Below are 16,457 nucleotides of genomic sequence, written 5' to 3' on the forward strand. Positions count from 1 at the left end.
GGATGAACCCAGAGTGTAGTTTCCTCTGAAGCTACCAATTATAAATGTTAATCACGTTTTTAAAATAAATCTTCACAGGACCATTTGGGCTACTGATCAAAACACCAGGCACCATAGCTCAGGTCATTTGCTACAGAATTAATGACCATAGGTGAACCTGCCAAAATTTCACACCTAATAATGGTAAGCCAGGAAAGAAACCCACATTTCATTGGAAGCAAAAGCCAGACATGGTAAGCAAGCTGCTCTCCAGGAGAGTCCACAGCAGCTGCCTCCAAGACTCTCAATGGAAAGAGTGGAGCAGCACTGACCAGAGACCTTCAGTTACTCAACAGCTGGCAGAGCTTCCAAGATCTGATGCCAACCACATGTCTTTAAGTTCTAATGGGAGAGGGAAGAAGGCAGGAAGGAGGGAAGGGGCGCATGGTTAGTAAGATTCGATGGCACCAAGAGGAAGTACAAATTAATATCACAAGGATATAGTATGCTACCCATCAAAATGTTGAAACCTAAAAAGACTAAAAATACCAAGTGTTGGCAAGGTGTGGAAAAACTGGAAATCTCAAAAATTGTCCCTGGAAGTGTCTGTCAGTGTAAGTATGTGGAAATGCATGCAGGAGTCCCAACTAATAGAGCTAAGGGCCTCCTGTGTCACCAGTGACAAAACTTTTGGGGATAATGAATTCAAGACAGAGAAGCATAATAATCCACAAAGGTTGTACCTGGGAATGTACACAACTACTTAATTCATACTTGCTCATACCTGAAAACTGGTAACAGCCTGGTGTTCATCACTAGACTGGTTCTACTGGCAAGGGCACTTTAATCCAATGAAATATTATGCCACAATAAAAAAGAACTAACTTATGCTACATACAACAACATAATAAAACTCAACTATTTTGAGTTGGGAGTAGAGATTTGCATGTTTACTGTACATATAACTCAAGAAAAAGCCAAAAGATACTAAACTCCTCCTCCTCCTCCTCCTCCTCCTCTTCTCCTTCTTCTTCTTCTTCTTCTTCTTCTTCTTCTTCTTCTTCTTCTTCTTCTTCTTCTTCTTCTTCTTCTTCTTCTTCTTCTTCTCCTACTCCTATGCCTCCTCCTCCTTCTTCTCCTCCTCCTTCTCCTTTTTCTGCTTCTCTTCCTCCTCTTCCTTCTCCTCCTCCAATTCTTCCTCCAACTCCTCCTCCTCCTCCTCCTCTAAGTCCTCCTCCAACTCCTCCTCCTTTTTGACTTTTGATGAAGGGGCTCATTATGCAGTCTGGGTGTTTTAATTGCGATGACTATTGCTGTGATAAAACACCACACCCAAAAACAAATTGGGGAGGAAAGGGTTTATTTGACATACCTATCCTGAATCCCTCAAAAGGAGCCAAGGCAGGAACTCAAACTGGGTAGCAACCTGGAGGCAGGAGATGATGCAGAGGCCATGGAAGAGTGCTGCTCACTGACTTGCTTGCTCCTTATAGCTTTCTCAGCCAGTGACTCTATTATATATCTTCCTCAGTTGCACTCTGCTTTGTCTTGGTTGGTTGGTTGATTGGTGTGGTGATTTGAATATGCTTGGCCAGTGGGAAGTGGCACTGTCAGGAGGTATGGCCTTATTGGAGTAGGTGTGGCTTTGTTGGAGGAAGTGAGTCATTGTGGGGATGGACTTTGAAGTCCTATGGCCAAACTCTGCCCAGTGTGGAAGAGACTCTCCTCCCGGCTGCCTGTGGAAGAGAGTCTCCTTCTGGCTGCCTTTGGATCAAGACATAGAACCCTCAGCTCCTTCTCCAGCACCAGGTCTACTGCAGGATACCATGCTTCCTGTCATGGTGATAATGGACAGAACCTCGGAAACTGCTTTCCTTGATAAGAGTTGCCTTGGTCATGGTGTCTCTTCACAGCAAGGGAAACCCTAACTAAGACAGTTGGTTTGTTGGTTCTATTGTTTTGGTTTTGTTGTTGCTTTTGTTTTGAGACAAGGTCTCTCTCACTGAATCTGAAGCTTATTGACTGGCTAAGATTCGCTGGCTGATGAGTTTCAAGGATCCTTTCATCTCTGACTCCCAGAACTGCTGTTACAAGCATAGCGTGTCTTATATGGATCCTGGAGAGCTGAACTCCATTTCTCATGCTTGAGCAGAAAATACCCTTTTCCCATCGAGTCATCTCCTCTGTCTCAATGCTCTGCATTGAACAAATAAACTTCTGGTGTGGTGGGAGTAGGGGATGAGAAAGCATTCGGTTCTCCTTAAGGGGCTGGCCACTGGGAAGTTGGCCATGCTCCCATGAGTATATGAGCAACACAAATTGGACTTGGCATATGTTTCTTCTTTTTTTGTGAGGGGGTGATGGGGCAAAAGGGTGGGAAGGTGGACCTTGGAGAAATGGGAATCAAGTGTGATCAGGACGCATTGGATGAACTTTTCAAATAATCAGTAAAAATATTATGTTAAGGAAAAAAATAAGAAAATTGGAAGTTGCCATCATGTTGGTGCTACTGAAGAGCATTGGCTCTGGGAAGGACCCTAGACAAAGTGGCTTCCATTTGAAGGGGTACCCCCACCCCTTCAAGGAAGGAGCCCCTGGGAAATTGTTCCTGGCAGATAATCAGGGCTCATTTCAGAGCTTGTGATCAAGAGGAGGAACATCTTATTGTAAAAACCTCTTTCATTTCACTTAAAACACAATTCTCTTCCCTTGTCTGATATGTTGATTAGATTTCAGACAGGATTAGTATGGTTGATGCCATTAAGTTAGAAAGTCATCTCCTCCGGAAACAGGCCAGAAAGCCAAGATTCTATTTTCAAAAGCCATAGATCCCATTAAGATGAAATATTGAAACCCATACAGATTTAGACTCAATGGAAGAACTCGGAACTCCGAGTCCTGGGAGGCTCAGGTAAGCACCTGGATGGTGACAGGGGTCAGTGATAAAATGGGGACAGTGTACTTTGGCAGGGAGATCAGAGAATTCTCAGCAGCTGTCCTTCTCAAGAACAAGTGACCAATAAATCAAGCATTGCCCCTCTGCCAGGGAATGGCTGGATAAATTACAGTGCAGAGGCTCTATGAAATATTAAAATGTCCAAATTAGAGATGCTCCAATGGACTTGGATAAATTTTCACCATATATCGATTGGAAAAAGCAAAACACTTGTGCCTTTAAAGGATATATGTACACATACATATACACATACCCATACATATATCCTCTTGCCTGAAGCTATAGCAGCCCCATTGCTGAGTATGGTAGCACATAGGTATAGTCACATGTCTTTATATGTAAGTCTCTCTCAACTGAGAACAACACAGGAAGAAACTTACCAGGTTGTTAACACCAAGTTTTTAGTGGGGGACTTGAGGTTGTGGTGGGGGATGTTGAAAGAAGTAGAACCAATTTTTAAAAGATCGACAATAAAAGTTGAGCCAGCAGGGTTGGTACAAATCCATTCATGTGTTGGTGTGAAGATGAATGGGGGTGGTTTCAACAGGGCACTGTGTCTCTTGTCTCAGCTCACTGGAACTCAGACTTCCTTTGGGAAACAAGGCAAGCCCCTACAGCGATCAGAGTGAATCAACAGAATCAAATATCCTACTCCCTGCCTCCTGAGTTCCTACCACTCTCTCATACTGTTTATTTAGCAAGCACTTCCTCAGCCCACTCTAGCCCACGCGCATAGTCACTGCTGCTAAGGGTCTGTCTAGTAATGGAGAGAGTGATACCATTGGAGCTGAACACACAGAAATGTAAGTAAATAGATACTGGATGAGATTAAATAGCTATCTATAGCTTGGACAGAGAACAATACAACTGGAGATTCTGCCATTAAATTCTTTGCAACCATCTCAGCAGGCTCGAAGTCGAAAGGGAACAGCCGAGAATGGGCAAACTGACTTAGCTGAGACACAGATTGAAGGTCGGTTTTCATGTCTACCATGGCAAAGACAAAGCTCCCCCCCCCTCCTGCACGGGCCTGTCACACTCCTTTTTGAACAGTTGCAATGTTTTGTGAGGATCTGAGAACACAAAGATGAAACCAGCTGTAGCTGGTTTCTTGATCTTGTGCTTCTCACAAGGATACAGTGCCAGTGGAGTGTGGTCCTGGGGTGAAGTCGAAGGTTCCTAAGATGGGCACAGCAGGGAGGGAAAGGGGCTGGAATTCTTTCCATCAGAGAGGAGAGCACCAGGCTATCTTCCCATCAGTAATGGTAAGATGAATAGTCTCAGAGTTTAAGAAAATGTACCATAAGTCGGGACAGGGGAGACGGCTTGTCAGACAAACTGCTTACTGGGAGAACATAAGGGCCTGAATTCAGATCTGCAGCACCCACTTAAAAAGCTGGGCATGGTGGTGTGCCCCTGTAACCCCAGTCCTGGGATAGGCAGATTCCTGGATCATCGACTGGCTGGCCAGTCAACCCAGCTGGACAGATGAGTTCCACATTCAGTGAGAAACCCTATCTAAAGCAACCAAGTAGGTTAAGTAGATGCATGAATAAACTCCGGTACATGCACAAATGGAATATTATTCAGCACCAAAACCACAAACTGCTAATGCCTGAGAAGACACGGGGGAAACTTAAATGTGTATAAAAGGAGAAGGACACACTCGCAAGACTGCATACTGAATGGTCCTGACTCCGGGCATCTTAGAAGATTTCAAAACTATGGAGCACAGAGAAATTTTAGGCTATGAAATTGTTCTATTTTGTTTAGTGGCACTGAGGCAAATCTGGAATGGCAGACACATGTCATGATGTATTTGATGAATAGCAAGGCATTTGTAAACAGTAACATGGAAATAGTACCTTATAAATACAGGCAGTGTTTTTTTAGTGCCTCTATTTTTTAGGTTGACATTTAAAAGCAAGACAGCATCACGAATTTATATTCAAGTGAATATTCTTATTTAGACAAGGAATACAAGAAAGTTCACCAAATAAAAATATTTTTGCAGCTCCCAAAAATATTTATTTCCAGGCAGCCACATCTTCGTTTTTATAGGGCTGATGTTGTTTTGAAGGTCAAAGGATAGTGTACAGGCACAGAAAATCAAAATAGAGTTTAAAGAGGCAGATGCAGAGATTCCCTTGGTCAGTAAAGTGTTTGTGACCTCGAAAATATAAGGGCTTGAGCCTGGTTCCCAGCACCCACATGGAAATGGCAGGTGTGGTGGCACCCGGGGGTAGAGACAGGTAGATCCCTAAGACATGCAGGTCAGCCTATCCTACTGTGTAAAGCTCCAGACCAGAGATAGACCCTGACTCAAAAAGAACAGTAAGGTGTATAGATAGCTTCCTACAGAATAACACCCACATTTATCCTCTGGCATCTACATGCATCTACCCACATGTGCATGTGTACCTGCATACACATGAACATGCACAAAAACCAACAATAGAACATCATTAGCTCTTGAGAATAGTATGGGTTCTCCGAAGACTCCCTTGTATGACTTCGTGTCTCTCTGTCTCCACCACCTTCAACCGTGTTGTCCCCTGTTTATACTTACGTGATGTATTCCTCGTCCTTCTGGGAGCCAGGGATCACGGTAAAGACCTCTAGGCACAGTAAGCATGGAGGATGTGGGCCAGTTCATCCCAAGGAGGACCCTGCTCCACATTTACTGTGTGAAATTCTTGATAATTCTACCAAAGAATTTGTGCTTTCTGAAGGCAGTCTGATGGCGCAAGGGAGTCCACATTTGGTTCCTGACTGCTCCCTTTCCAGTTCGCTGATACCTCACAGTTCTCTACCTCACAGTGCTTCAGGCCTTGTCAGGCCTTCTCCTCTCCGTCTGTGCCCAGCTATCCTCTGAGCAGGGTTTCATTGCTAAGAGTAGACTCCTGGGCATGGGGAAGGCCAGGGTGGGAGCACATCTCAAGATATCTTGGGTTTAGGGCATTTGCTGGCTACCCATTGGGTTAGGATACGTGTCAGCTGGCACAGGTGACTTGCCTAGGACCTTATGTCCATCCCTATGTAGATGCTGAAGCTGTCTGGTATAAAGGTTGCCAGCCTTTCGGGGTCTCATGAATCTCTAGGCTGGGGTAGTGGTTGGCAAGCCTGAGAAGGGGAGCTTTCCTGAGCCAACAGGGGCCTTTGCATTTACATTTTACCTGGGTCTCCCAAATGGCATAACAATCCTCTCCCTACCATGGGTTCTCTTCATCTCTTTCAGGGACATCAAGGTCCCTTAATTTTGTTTCACTCTTCTTGTGCCTCCGTGATTGTACCCCACCCTCTGTTTCTTCTAACCATCTTCAGGGACCAACATAGAACCTCTTCCTTGTACCTCTTTCCACTGGCCCTCATCAGAATCTCTTCCTTTCATTGCCTATCACACCTGATGTAGTCTGTGTCACCAATTCTGGCTCTTGATCCTGTGTTCTTTGCCAGTTTGGGCCTTAGTTACCACTTCTCCAAATGGGAAATGGAAAGGCATGGCTGAATTCTGGAATCCTTCCAGTCCTGTCTTCCCAGGCGTCAATGTGAAAGAGTCTGGAACCACCTAGGAGATAAGCCTCTGGCCTTGCCTGCGAAGGGCTTTCTTTAATCAGGTTAACTGAAGTGGGATGATTCACCTTAAAAGTGGGTGACATCATTCCCTAGGCTTGGTTCCTAGTTTACATAAAATGAAGAAAGGGGCTAAACACTAGCATTCATTCTGTTCTGCTTCCTGACTGCAGATGCGATGTGACCAGCCAGCTTCCTGCTTTTGTTCCTTGCCTCTCAGTTGCTGCTGTGTCTTCCCCACCATGATGGGATGAACTCCTAGAACAGTAAGTCAAGATAAACCCTTCTCCCTTAAATTACTTTTTCCCTTTAACAACAGGAAAGTAACTGAGACATTAGGTGTAGACACTCGGTACAGACACTAAATATAAACACCCAGTGTGGACACCAGGTATAGACAGTGGGTATGAGACCACAGGAAGCAATATGTGCTGAGGAACTGCCACCCTAACCATCAGGGTTTAACTCTTTTTTCTTTTTACTGTGTTCTCAGGCAGAGAATCAGCTGGAGATGCTTACACATAAATGACAAAGCCCTACCATGCATCAGAGCCAGGGCTGTGAGAATGGCCAGTTCACATATATAAAAGGTTGGATCAAGTCATAAGAGAAATATCAACATCCACTACTCAGAAAAGGTCCCCTTTGTCCCATACCATGGAACCTAGTGGTTTGTGTTCCTCAGAACTCTCATGTGTTAAACCCTAATCATTGGTGTGATGGTTTCTGGAGGTGAAGCTTTGAGGAGGTGGTTCTAAGGGCTCTTTGCTGTCACATGGGAGATCATCAACTCCAAAGGCATCGGAGATGATAAAGCCAGAAGTGAACCAGGAAGTGGTTCTGACTCACCTGGCTACTTGACCTTGGACTTCCCAGCCGCCAGAATTATAAGGAGGGATTTATTTATTATTTGTCAGTCACTTGATCTGGAACATCATGATAGCAGCCAAAGAGGCTAGGACAACTCATTCTCAGGCACTGTGTCATTTCATATGAGTCTCCAAGTTATCTCAGGCTATCTTTTTAGAGATGGCTTATCCAAATCAGGATCTAACACAGTCCAAACACTGCATTTCGTTGTTCTGTTTATAATCTAGAAATATACATCCCTTCTTCCCCCATCCTTATCTGAAGGAAACTAGCCCAGTTATCCTACAGAACAGGTGACTTTGAGTTTCCAAGGGAAGGATGGGGAGTTTGGGGTGCTGTCATGGAAGACAGATGAGCTTTACAGAGTGTCTTGGAGTGAAATCCTCTCTTGGAGGCCCCTGTCACCAGACACCTCACTTTGCTCCTGGGATTTGATGAGAAGAAGTCCTCTGAGTGATATAGACTACAGATGTTTAGGGAAATTGGGTTTCACACAGGTGTGGGAGTTTGTTGACTACTCTGCACAGGGTGGCAGTTTCCATGCCTGGTGCCTCCCTCCATCTTTGGGGCCAGGAGTTGAGAAGGAAAGATGGAAGTGAACTGGACAGAGCAAGAACAAACCAGACCCCACAAAGACAGGCTAGCATCCCTAAGACCAATTGGAATTTGTTTTTGTCTCATGGTCCTTTGGTGACCTGCAGGATTAGTTGGGACTCATAGACCCCCAATACAACCTGGCCCAGGATGAGAAGTAGCTAAGACTCAAGGCTGTGGACTCAGGCAAAACAGAAGAGCAGCAGCAGCTGCATGCTTGGCCCTATGGCAACCAATTGGGGCTTTAAAATGCTGGCTGTTTCAAGTTCTACAAGTCTCTGTGGCCAGCCCAAACATGGACCACATAGGGGGAAATTCCTTTGTGCTTTTGGCTAAGTGACATTAACATAATAAACAGCCACCAAACCTTCTTATACCTCAACACCACACACACACACACACACACACACACACACACACACACATCCATGGCTATGGACTGAACACAGGTAGGCCAGCTCTACACACTGGACCTCATCCCCAGCTGTACTGGCTAGTTTTGTGTCAACTTGACACAGGTTGGAGTTATCACAGAGAAAGGAGCTTCAGTTGAGGAAATGCCTCCATGAGATCCAACTGTAAGGGATTTTCTCAACTAGTGATCAAGGGGGAAAGGCCCCTTGTGGGTGGGACCATCTCTGGGCTGGTAGTCTTGGTTCTATAAGAGAGCAGGCTGAGCAAGCCAGGGGAAGCAAGCCAGTAAGGAACATCCCTCCATGGCCTCTGCATCAGCTCCTACTTCCTGACCTGCTTGAGTTCCAGTCCTGGCTTTCTTGGTGATGAACAGCAGTATGGAAGTGTAAGCTCAATAAACCCTTTCCTCCCCAACTTGCTTTTTGGTCATGATGTTTGTGCAGGAGTAGAAACCCTGACTAAGACAAATTGGTACCAGAAGTGGGGTATTCTGGTGACAACCTGACCATGTTTTGGGGAGGACTGTGGAAGGACTTTGGAACTTTGGGCTAGAAGATCCATTCAGTGTTAAGAGCTCTGTCAGATGTTGTGTAGGAGCTTGGAAGATAATGTTGAGATCAGTGCAGAAGACAGAGGCCTGGCTTGTGTAATTTCAGAGTGAAGATTAAAGACTATTATCAGGGCCATTGCTATTTTGATTGTGAATTTTCTGTGGTTCTGGTTAGCTGGGACTGAAGAATCAGCTGTGATTAACAAGATACCAGATCTACTAAAGCAAAAACTTTGCATTACTGGGACAATTGATGCTGGTTAGCTGGAGCTAAACAATTAGCTGTGATTAAGAAGAGACCAGCATCATTGAATTATAAACTGAGCCAGAGGTCAATGCTGGCATGGATGGCAGGCTTCTTTGCTCTGTCGCTCTCTACTTTCTTTTTGAGACAGGATCTCTCACTGAATCTGCAGCTCATGGATTTGGCTAGGCTGCCTGGCCAATGTGCTTCAGAGATCTGCCTACCCGTTTCCCACTACTGCCCCGCCCCCATGCTGCATCATAAAAGCATACCATCAAGCCTGAGGTTTTTTATGTGGGTGCTGGGGATTCAATCTCGGGTCCTCGTGCTTTCACAGCAGGCACATTTCCCTAGTCGCTAACGCTCTATTTATTTTTTATTTTTTTGACAAGGTCTCACTATGTAGCCTTTGCTGTTCTGGCACTTTCTATGTAGACCAGGCTGGCCTTGAACTCAAAGAGGTCTGCTTGCCTCTGCCTCCCAAGGGGTGAGATTAAAGCCATGGCCCACTCTGCCTAGCTTAAAACATTTTTAAGTCTGGCTATTTACTGTCTTGGCCTCTTATTTCTTTCCAGGGGCTCTTTCTGTCAATCAAAACAAAACAAAACAAGATGAAAAACAGAACAACAACAACAAAAAAAAATCTCAGGGCCTTCCACATCATAGGGCAAACACTCAGCGACTGAGCTATACCTCCAGCCTTAAAGCTTTTTCTGCAAACTGAAGAAATCAGCTCTTTAAGGAGTACCATTTTAGACAAATTGATTTTCCTCTTTTAACAAATACAATTTTTATTCTGAGAGGAAATTATGGTAAATAAAAAAAAGATTAAATAAAAGAGAATGAAAACCACATTAAATAATCCACAAAAGGTACAGTTCACATTTATAGTTTTTCTTTTAGAATATTATATATTATAGGTATAGTGTATAAATATATAAATATTTCACATAAATATTCCATATGTTCTTCACATAATCCTTATATACTCTTGGTCATTAGCAGTGATCACAAGCATAACTTCTTTTTTAAAACATTTTTTTTAGATATTTTATTCATTTACATTTCAAATGCTATTCCTATAGTCCCCTATATCCTTCCCCTCCGCCCCGGCCCTGCTTCCCAACCTACCCACTCTCACTTCCTGGCCCTGGCGTTCCCCTGTTCTGGGGCACATAAAGTTTGTAAGACCAAGGGGTCTCTCTTCCCATTGATGACCGACTAGGCCATTCTCTGCTACATATGCAACTAGAGGCACAGTTCTGGGGGGTACTGGTTAGTTCATATTGTTCTTCCTCCTATAGAGTTACATACTCCTTCAGCTCCTTGGGTACTTTCTCTAGCTCTTCCATTGGGGGCACAAGCATAACTTCTAATGTGTATATTTATCCATCATAAATGCATGTCATAACTGAACATCTCTTTGTTGGTAAACATTATGCTATTCCAGTTTTTCTGCCATTCTAAAGAGCAATACAATAGCCTGAATATGTATATATCTCTACTCATATCCCCGAATAGAACATCAGGGGTGAAGACTTACTGGGTTAAGCACAGTGAATATTTAGCATTTTATGGCATATAAAGACCATAATCCAACCGTCTAGGAAGATTGGCTATAGAAAGAAAGTGTTTATTTATACACTTGCCATTCAAGCGTAAAAGGACACTGATTCTGTTTGGCTGGGGTGACGTCAGAAGCGAGCCGTTGCTGGGTGGCATGTGAAGACTCTGAAGCCATGAAGGTGTAAGTCTGAGCATTCCATTCTAGCCACAGACTGTAGCCCATGGCTCCTCACCGGATCGCCTGGAGACCCTTCTTGGATCTTCAGCAGTGGCCTTTAAACTGTAGCACTAGTGAGAAGACTTCAGGAGCTCAGGAGCCGGCTGTTCTCCACCTGGCTTTCCAGCACCTTCTCACGGGGGCTTGTTTTCCCTCCAGCTGGGAGACCTGCCAGACACTGAGGAACCAATGTTCCCAAGGCCGGTACATCTGATTTTTGCTCTTGGCTGGAATTCAGAGCAGGGGAGAGTAAACTACAGCTGGGCCAAGGTGAGTCTGTCTCGATGCCGTCCTTGGGCTAAGTGGATAAGGTATGAGGAGCTGAGGCCATGTACGGTGGTGAGGGACTTCATGAGCTTGTCGAGCAAACCTTTGAGGTGAGCAACAGACCTCAAGAGCTCTGTTGGAGACCCACTTCAGTCCCAGATCTCAGCCCTCACCTGAGGGAGGCCAGGGTCTTCCAAGGCCAATAAATGACACAAACCTAAACCTCCATAATGTATACCTCTGCATAAAGGTCTCAAAAGAAGACAAATTGGGATCCACCGGAGCATTTGCTATGTGCCAGGCACCTTATAAGACCAGAAGTCTTATTAATATGTAATGCTTTTCAAAATGAACAAGCCATGGGAGACAAAAGATTTTGCTTATGTTTACAGGGCTAATTAATTAAAACTGGGACTAAAGTTGAGTGTTTTTCAATTTCTAGGAACTGAGGCAGATTTTTCCGGGTGGATCACTAACCTTGGACTCCCCTCAAACATTGCCTCTTAAGAATTCCTAGAGCTAGGACATGGTTACTTATCTCTCAGAGACTCAGTTCCTTCTATAAATCCAGCCCCCCCCCCCCCCCCGCCCACCTTGCAGGATCCTGTCAGAGAGGTTGCAAAGGGATTAGTGTCATTCTCACCCTCCAGAAAGACCTCTCTAACTAGCTGGGTCACACAGCATTTTTACTTTTGTCACCTCTTCTGACAACCCTGAGGAGGAAACCCATCCAGGTCTCCATCTCAAGGATTTCAGGGAGACCTTGGTGTCTGGAGAGACCCCACTGACTCCCTAACCATGCTGGCCATGACGGGCTCTGCCATGCCATGCTCCCTGCCTGATTCCTACCACAGGATGGTTTGCCTCTGAGAAATAACCTGCTGGGAACACTGAGCAAGAAGGTTCAACACTCTGGGAAGACTTCCTGGAGTCTCGATAAACCCAGTCCTCAGCTAGAGGAAGGGTCAGGCAATGTCCACTCTTGCCTGGCTCAGGCCTGGCAGAGCAGGGACTGTGCAATGTATCCTACATCTGGGTACCAGCTCATCCTGCCTTGTCAGAAAATTCTCCAGTGAGGATCAGGGTGCCCCTCAGCTCACCTTGCTGGCTCCCAGGCATTTTCAGACCCACCCCTAGTTTCCTCTGGGAGGCTGACACACCTGCCGAATCACCCCAGTCCGGTGTTTCCTTTAAAGGCTGTGGACTGAGCACAGCCATGTTAATGGGACTAGCCAAGCCACTTCCCAGCCTGCCTGGGAAACATTTCATTTTCTATTTGTAGAATCACAGATGTTGACTTTTGATCTCTTTCTCTCTCCCTCGGGGCCTCAAATCAGTACTGACAGCTATTTGTTTCCCTTTCCTTTCCTTTCCTTTCCTTTCCTTTCCTTTCCTTTCCTTTCCTTTCCTTTCCTTTCCTTTCCTTTCCTTTCCTTTCCTTTCCTTTCCTTTCCTTTCCTCTCCTCTCCTCTCCTCTCCTCTCCTCTCCTCTCCTCTCCTCTCCTCTCCTCTCCTCTCCTCTCCTCTCCTTTCCTTTCCTTTCCTTTTCTTTTCTTTTTTCTTTCTTCTTCTCTTCTCTTCTTTTCTCTTTTCTTTCCTTTTTTTTCTTTTATTGGATATTTTCTTTATTTACATTTCAAATGTTATCCCCTTTCTCCCCTTTCCAGGTCTCCCTTCCAGAAACCCCCTATGCTATCCCCCTCCCCCTGCCTCTATGAGGGTGCTCCCACACTCCCACCCACTCCGGCCTCCCTGCCCTGCATTCCCCTACACTGGGACATCGAACCCCCTCAGGCTCAAGGGCCCCTCTTCCCACTGATGTACAATAAGGCCACCCTCTGCCACATATGCAGCTGGAGGCCTGGGTTCCTCCTTGTGTATTCTTTATTTGGTGGTCCAGTCCCTGGGAGCTCTGGGGGTTAGGAGGTCTGGACAGTTGACAGTGTTGTTCCCTCCATGGGACTGCCTACCCCTCAGCTCCTTTAGTCCCTTCTCCAACTCTTTCATCGGGGACCCTGTACTCAGTCCAATGGTTGGCTGCAAGCATCCGCCTCTGTATTTGTCAGGCTCTGGCAGAGCCTCTCAGGAGACAGCTATATCAGGCTCCTGTCAGCAAGCACTTGTTGGCATCTGCAATAGCGTCCAGGTTTGGCAACAGTATATGGGATGAATCCCCAGGTGGGGCAGTCTTTGGATGGCTATTTCTTCAGTCTCTGCTCCACACTTTGTCTCCATATTTCCTCCTGTGAGTATTTTGTTCCCCCTTCTAAGAAGCACTGCAACAGCCACACTTTGGTCTTCCTTCTTGAGCTTAATATGGTCTGTGAGTTGTATCTTGGGTATTCTGAACTTTTGGGCTAATCTCCACTTATCAGTGAGTACATAGCATGTATTTTCTTTTGTAACTGGGTTACCTTACTCAGGATATTTTCAAGTTCCATGCATTTGCCTGAGAATTTCATGAAGTCATTGTTTTTAATACCTGAGTAGTATTCCATTGTGTAAATGATGTACCACATTTTCTGTATCCAATTCCTCTGTTGAAGGTCATCTGGGTTCTTTCCAGCTCCTGGCTATTATAAATATGGCTGCTATGAACATAGTGGAGCTGTGTCCTTATTATACGTTGGAACATCTTCTAGGTACAGCCCATGAGTGGTATAGCTGGGTCCTCAGGTGTGCCCTTCCCCCAGCCTTGAGCAGGCTAAGTATTCCTTAAGTGTCACAGTTGGACCTTAATGACCCAGGGTGGAGTCAATGTCTAACAGGAGTAGACTGCCTGCTGAGCCTGATTTGCAACATAATCCAGCTGAAACAAAGGATGGGTCTGTGGGCTCTCCCTATATAAACACAGTGCTGACTCTTAAATTGGAGCCTTGGTCAAAAACTTTTGTCTTGGCTTCCTCCTTCTCTCCCTCCCTGTCCTTTTTCATTTCCAGCCACCACCACCCCCTTTCAAATAACCCAGTTCATCCATGGCTACTGGACAGTTACACTCAGGTAGTACTATGTCCAATTTTCTGAGGAACCGCCAGACTGATTTCTAGAGTGGTTGTACGAGCTTGCAATCTCACCAGCAATGGAGGAGTGTTCCTCTGTCTCCACATCCTTGCCAGCATCTGCTGTCACCTGAGTTTTTTCATCTTAGCCATTCTGCCTGGTGTGAGGTGGAATCTCAGGGTTGTTTTGATTTGCATTTCCCTGATGATTAAGGATGTTGAACATTTCTTTAGGTGCTTCTTGGCCATTCTATATTCCTCAGTTGACAATTCTCTATTTAGCTCTGTACCCCATTTTTAATAGGGTTATTTGGATCTCTGGAGTGTAGGTTCTTGAGTTTGTTTGTTTTTTTTTTTTAATATATTGGATATTAGCCCTCTATCATATGTAGGTTTGGTAAAGATCTTTTCCCAATCTGTTGGTTGCTGTTTTGTCCTATTGACAGTGTCCTTTACCTTGCAGAAGCTTTGTAATTTTATGAGGTTCCATTTGTCAATTCTTGATCTTAGAGCATAAGCTATTGGTGTTCTGTTCAGGAAACTTTCCCCTGTGCCCATGTGAGGCTCTTCCCTGTTTTCTCCTCTATAAGTTTCAGTATATCTGGTTTTAGGTGGAGTTCCTTGATCTACTTGAACTTGAGCTTTGTACAAGGAGATGAGAATGGATCAATTCACATTCTTCTACATTTTGACCATCAGTTGAACCAGCACCATTTGTTGAAAATGCTGTCTTTTTCCCACTGGATGGTTTTAGCTCCTTTGTCAAAGATCAAGTGACCATAGGTGTGTGGGATCATTTCTGAGTCTTCAATTTTATTCCATTGATCTACCTGCCTGTCACTGTAACAATAACATGCAGGGTTTTTTGTTTTTGTTTTTTATCACAATTGCTCTGTAGTACAGCTTGAGGTCAGGAATGGTGATTCCCCAAGAAATTCTTTGACTGTTGAGAATAGTTTTCGCTATCCTGGGTTTTTTGGTATTCCAAATGAATTTGAGAATTGTTCTTTCTAACTCTATGAAGAATTGAGTTGAAATTTTGATAAGGATTGCATTGAATCTGTAGATTGCTTTTGGTAAGATGGCCACTTTTACTATATTAATCCTGCCAATCCTTGAGCATGGGAGATCTTTCCATCTTCTGAGGTCTTCTTCAATTTCTTTCTTCAGAGACTTGAAGTTCTTGTCCTACAGATCGTTCACTTGTTTGGTTAGAGTCACACCAAGATATTTGATATTGTTTATGACTATTGTGAAGGGTGTCATTTCCCTAACTTCTTTCTCAGCCCATTTTCTATTTTGTGGAATAGTTCGAAAAGTATTGGTATTAGGTCTTCTTTGAAGGTCTGATAGAATTCTGCACTAAACTCATCTGGTCCTAGGCTTTTTTTGGTTTGGAGACGTTTAATGACTGCTTCTTTTTCTTTAGGCATAATGGGACTGTTTAGATGGTTTAGCTGATCCTGAGTTAACACTAGTATTTGTATCTGTCTAGAAAATTGTCCGTTTCATCCAGATTTTCCAGCTCTGTTGAGTATAGGCTTTTGTAGTAGATAGATTACTTTTTTGGATTTCCTCAGATTCTATTGTTATATCTCCCTTTTCATTTCTGATTTTGTTAATTTGGATACTGTCTCTGTGCCCTCTGAATAGTCTGGCTAAGGATTTATCTATCTTGTTGATTTTCTCAAAGAACCAGCTCCTGGTTTTGTTGATTGTTTGTATAGTTCTTTTGGTTTCTACTTGGTGATTTCAGACCTGAGTTTGATTATTTTCTGACTTTTGGATGTATTTGTTTCTTTTGATCTAGAGCTTTGAGGTGTGCTGTTAGGCTGGTAGTGTATGCTCTCTCCAGTTTCTTTTTTGGAGACACTCAGAGGTATAAGTTTTCCTCTTAGCACAGCTTTCATTGTGTCCCATAAGTTTGAGTATGTTTTGCCTTCATTTTCATTAAATTCTAAAAAGTCTTTCATTTCTTTCTTTATTTCTTCCTTGAACAAGTTATCATTGAGTAGGGCATTGTTCAGCTCAATGTGTATGTGAGCTTTCTGTTGTTCTTGTAATTGAAGACCAGCTTTAGTCTGTGGTGATCTGATAGTATGCATGGGATTACTTCAGTCTTCTTGTATCTGTTGAGACCTGTTTTGTGACCAGTTATATGGTCAATTTTGGAGAAGGTACCATGAGGTGCTGAGAAGATGATATTTTCTTTTGTTTTAGGATGAAAT

General features: G+C 44.2%; 1 long non-coding RNA gene across 5 annotated transcripts in view; it reads left to right on the forward strand.

Annotated features, from left to right (window-relative positions):
- The first annotated feature begins 3,296 nt into the window (after positions 1-3,296).
- Positions 3,297-16,457, forward strand: part of Gm30256 — a 24,930-nt gene continuing 11,769 nt past the window's right edge. The window contains exons 1-4 of one of the 5 annotated variants that reach the window (XR_385741.3): positions 3,297-3,738; positions 6,682-6,774; positions 7,002-7,098; positions 10,958-11,233. This is a non-coding gene — a long non-coding RNA (predicted gene, 30256). The remainder of the gene's footprint in view (positions 3,739-6,681; positions 6,775-7,001; positions 7,099-10,957; positions 11,234-16,457) is intronic. The other 4 variants (XR_001782230.1, XR_001782231.1, XR_001782232.1 and 1 more) reach the window with 4 other exon arrangements.

This window comes from Mus musculus, chromosome 17 (assembly GCF_000001635.26).
Source record: "Mus musculus strain C57BL/6J chromosome 17, GRCm38.p6 C57BL/6J".
NCBI lineage: Eukaryota > Metazoa > Chordata > Mammalia > Rodentia > Muridae > Mus > Mus musculus.